At 42.7% G+C, this 5,213-nt stretch overlaps 1 non-coding gene across 1 annotated transcript; it reads right to left on the reverse strand.

The window, feature by feature from the left end:
• Positions 1-953: 953 nt before the first annotated feature.
• Positions 954-1,035, reverse strand: trnas-gcu (transfer RNA serine (anticodon GCU)). The gene has a single exon. It is a non-coding gene; the product is annotated as a tRNA-Ser (tRNA).
• Between the last annotated feature and the right edge of the window lie 4,178 nt (positions 1,036-5,213).

Genomic DNA, 5,213 nt, shown 5'->3' on the forward strand with positions numbered 1-5,213 from the left:
TTCATGTTGAGTAATTGCGATTTAGCAAGGACAATGTTTGTAATGAAATCACGCTTTTACTCCAGGTAAGGGAATGTGGTTTGCATTATTTAAAATAAACTTGTTCACTGTGTAAAATGATCAAATAGATCTCAGTTTCAAAACAAAATTGATTACGTTGTCATCCATCTGAAATGTGGTGCCTTATTCTTTCAACCACACGGGTATTATGACGAAACGTCTGTTAATGACATGCGCATAAAGACACTTTAAATCATTTTTAATGTTTATGCTGCATGAATCTGAGGTTATTGATGCACAGTTTAGGTTCAGTCCCTAAAGTTAATATGCTGACTTCTTCAGTTGTTCATAGTTCAATGTGATGCATCCAGTGTGTGCACAACGAGAGGGAGCTCGCTTCCCACATCTTGCGTTTGGGCCTTATGTCCAGCATTCCTCAATGGCGAGAGCAAGGGGTGAGGGCGAGACCAATTTGTAAGTCTTTCCGTGCCCATGCACAGCACCCACATCGGCAATTCTCTACTGTGCATTTACAGCTAGTTCTCGGTGCCCCTACACCCAGGCCCTGCTCCTTTTGAAATATCTCCATTATTTTGTGCTCTTCTCACCAAGATGAATCACTTCTACTCAACCTGCTCCAGATTTCATTTGACAAAACATTCATTAAGAATCCCACTACATACACATGCCCCTCACATCTCTTGTTATTTGGTTTTCCTGGATCTCTTTCATATGATAAAAGGTCACAGCAGCTTGACTTGAAAAAGAAAGTCGCGTTCCTTTTCAATATCCCAATGCAATATACATTTCAATGCAGTTTAGGCAACAGGACCAAATTATTCTTTGAGATTTTATAATAGCGTCGATGCATACAAACTGACATTGCAGTTCCAATTTCAGTAAGACAGCTGAGATCATCCAAAAACAGCAACATTGAAAACCACTGATAACACCGACGAGAGTGGGACTCGAACCCACGCCTGCAGAGCACAATAGATTAGCAGTCCATCGCCTTAACCTCTCGGCCAGCTCGCCACATATGCCTAAGTGCCTATAACATTATGAGTAAGTGAATTGCATAAATTATGCAGAGCAGCAGATATTTCTCCCTTGTTTTGGTGAAATGATAAATAGCACAGTACGGTTCCTAGACTATGGTCTGACCTCTGGGTTGTGGGGCAAGCGCATTCCCACTGTGACACTCTGCTCACAGGGATCTGAACAAAAATGAAGAAATGACTATGTAACAAGGTCTGTTGAATTCTGTGAAGATTTGAAGTCAATGGAATGAAGAACCCGAGACAACAGGAGGTGTTCATTCAAGAAATAGTTGGATAGAGCTCTTAAGGATAGTGTAATAAAGGGTTATGTGGATAAGGCAGGAACAGGATACTGATTGAGGATGATCAGCCATGATCATAATGAATGGTGGTGCTGGCTCGAAGGGCAGAATTGCCTACTCCTGCACCTATTGTGTATTGTCTATTAAATTGCCTTTGTGAGGAATTGTTTGCCAGACTGGAGGAGAGTGCATAGTGCTCAATGTCATTATTCGGAACACCTTTCTTCCACTCAGATATGTTTGACACGCACCTGTGTACAGAACAGACAATTTCAAAATCCTAAATAAGGCTAAACTGACAATTGAATTCAACAATGCAAAAACCTTGATCTGCATCATTTTCCTGAGCCGTGCGACACCAAGTCATTGTATGATCACAGCAACACAGTGAGCAAGTGTCAGAAGGAAAATGAGTGCAGTGCCAGAGCGCATGCTAGGAGCAGCAGATGACACACGGGGAAGTGCATTTCCCACAACAGGAACACTTCCCAAACAGCGGACTGCGGTGGAAGAATTCAGAGGGGGTTTACACTTAGGAATTTGATGGCAAATGTCGAAATTGTATATTTCAACAATCTACCCATCTTTGCAATGAGTAGCTCACCACTTTCCTCACTCGGGGTCAGAACCACTGGTGAAGATGATCCTATAATCCCCGTTACTAGCCATGGAATCAGAGAAATTCGGTTTCCCAAACGTTAAGATAAAACCAGGAATGTGGAGGTAAGCATTAATGTGTTGCTCTTGTGCTACAGGTGACCAGTGCACCGTATCTCTGTGCCAGTATAGTGGGCTGTGCTGTGCCGAAGTTTTACGTTTGAGCATCACATGGAGAAGCTTCAATTTGTCGTCGTGTTGAGGGGTACGGATAAAATTTGCTATTGAGCAAAGCCAAGTTTATGGGAAGATACCCGTGTTTGTGGATTGAGAAACGACCTTTTCTGGATAATGACTCCTTGATCAACAAACATAGTGCAAGTATGTAAAACGTGAAGAGACATGTATGGAGAAAGAGCCGAAGGTGATTTTTCAGCAGATGGATAGCGTTTCCCATGTGCACTGCGTTAAATTCCGGGAAAATAGATGTTGAACTGGTTTCATGTTACACAGTTTGTTGCAAACTCACAAAGGTTGTTGCAATAATAAAAAAAAGAAATAACATAGGACTGTTTGAATATTGTATTGAATTGAATTTTGGTCTGAGCATAATTTATCTTCAATGGCGTGGTGCAGAGAAGTACAGAGGGTTAACAACACAAAAGGACAGAGTCTTCTTGGTGGATTTCTTGGGTGGAGTTAAGAATGTATGAAATATACATAACATCATGTGAATGTGGTCAAATCTTTAAAGTAGGTGTTGTGTCTGCTAGTGACGATTCAATTCCTACTCATTAGGATATAACTTCTCTCTGCAGTTATTTTAAGACATCAGCTCCATTTGCAGAGTTTCACCTTGAATAATACGTCACACCTTACCAATCCATGAACATTTTATATTCAATCTTATTCAGTTGTACGTGTTCATGAAATGTCTTTGTTTCCGAACTCAACCAAATTCGAAATTGTTACGCAACCACACTGACTTTCTCTCAATGGTAAATTCCCTCCTTGTATGTTTGCTCGTGTATCTTTTAAAACACTATGAAATCAGCTTCTACGCTTTATTTCTTGAAAGTCATTCACGATTTAAATAACTCTATTGAGTGGAAGAAACTCTCATCCAAACCTTAATTAATCATTCACTAATGGTTTTGAAGCTCTAACTAAAGTTATTGTTCCACTCGAAAGAGCGCATTTCCCTGACTTAGTCATTCAAACCTCGCGTTATATGAAAATCTCATTTGTTTACATAAAAACGTGTGTGTTTCTGCTCCAGTATTCCCAAATCTCGTGAGTAAACTCATTCATTCTTTCTACCATCCCGATTAAACCTTTTGTATCCTTTCTGATATTTTTATGTCTCAGTAAACAACGCCACTTGGCATTCTAATATCTTGCTATCCAGGGAATAGCGTCTGTGCCCTTTCTAACTTCTTTACATGATTTTGGTGGAGAATGAGGATAAGGATTACACACAATGCTCCCACTGAGGGTGACCTAAAGATTTTACAGTTACACTATGAACTCTGCTTTTTAAATATGACTTCTCTATCTATAAACTCCAATAAGATAAATTTTATCTATCCAGTTCATGAACATCGTCTACATGGAGACGAAAATTATCTATCACTCCCTTTATTCTTCCACGGAATGTTCGGAAGGTTTGTAAGGCCAACATCTCTAATCTTTATAGAGGGAGTGCGAACCACTCAGTTTTATGATTGGATTCATCCAATACTACCCTCTGCTGGCCTCGCCACGCCACTGCATCAGTGTCACAGTTTTTGGCTCTGAGGAGATAGCAAATCCTTTGCTGTGAATCTCTCAAATTACACGTTCGTTTGATTTTTTCAAATAATATCTTTGGAAACACAGAGCAGTTTTGTCTGATACTAAGCGATATTGTCCCTGCGTCATTATCAACACTACTAGGCCTTTTTTGGGAATTTTCAATATTTTTCCACGTAATTTTTAAGCATTGCAAGTCATAGAATCAGAAATCAATTCATGTCATCTCCTGACAAAGTGGTTCACTCGGAGGTGAGCATTTCCATTCTGACGAGCCCAAGTATATTTGCAGCTCTCCATCTACCAGCATTGTGTGTGTGTGGTGGGGCGCGGGGTGTAGCGGGCGGGAAGGTGCGTGTGCTGACGGTGCTGTCAGTTTGGATGGTGCTGTGAGCTGCTGCCTTCTCTCCCACTCAGACGGAATCATCGAAGGTTATCACCCTCTGTCACCATCACTGCAGTAGGGTGTGGTGGCCAGATAAGAGAGAGATTATGCCATTTTAAGCACCACAGAGACTGCCAGACCTGCAACCACACGCAGACACTCACAGAGAGAAATACAGACACACAAATACAGGGGGTGGGGGGAGGTGGATATCGACCACTCCACTACCCGACTTCGCACTTTCTATCCTATTCCGAGCTGTTTCTTCTGGAATAGGAGACGGGGAAGGATTCAGTGAGGGTGGGAGTGGATGACACTACTGTTCGTGCTGGTGAAGGTGGGGGGGGGGGGGGGGGTGTGGGGTGGGGTGGTTGGGTGGGTGAGTTGGTGACTTGTACAAAGAGAGTTGTTCAAGAGTGTTGTATCCATGCAGTGCTACGAGTGAAGGAGATACAGTAGTGGGGAAAAGAGAGAAAGGGAAGGTGCTGCATGCAGCAGTGAGAGTGGTGGGGCATAAGTCCTGTTCCGGGGTAGGTGTTATAACAGATATACAGTGACTGTGGGGGAGTAGAGAAAATACGGTGATCTTATCCTGACAGAGTGGGGAAGGACATTGATTGTTGTCCTGTATTGCTGGATATTTTTTCAGACCGCAGATACTGCTCTGAGTTCAGACCATGATTGGTGGGTCTGGTGGTGTGGCCCCCATTTTGGGGAGAGAATTTCCGTCTCTGTACTAGCCAATCCACCAGAATCTGCGGGCCCCAGTCGACAAACTGTGGTATAATTTCCACTTATCTGCCATGTTCAGGATAAACTATGGAGGGCAGCTCCAACTTGAGAAAGCACAACCATGTGCCCATTGACCTTTTAAAGATGGCTTCAATGCCAGGGGTCGTGGAGTATCGGGGGCATCAGGGCGATGGTGAGAACCTCCAGCCATGATGAATGGGAGAATCGGGTTGGCATTGAATAGGAGGGACTCCATGGGGTGGGGTGGGTAGTTAATGAGGTGAGTTTGATAGGATAGCATCATTTAGCTCAGCCTCATGCAGACAAGCCCTCTGTCCTACTCAATGAAAATGTCAAAGTCGGTTG

The sequence above is a fragment of the Chiloscyllium plagiosum genome, unplaced genomic scaffold (genome assembly GCF_037043375.1).
Source record: "Chiloscyllium plagiosum isolate Xiang-an unplaced genomic scaffold, Cpla_swu_hap1 HiC_scaffold_180, whole genome shotgun sequence".
In the NCBI taxonomy this organism is placed as follows: domain Eukaryota; kingdom Metazoa; phylum Chordata; class Chondrichthyes; order Orectolobiformes; family Hemiscylliidae; genus Chiloscyllium; species Chiloscyllium plagiosum.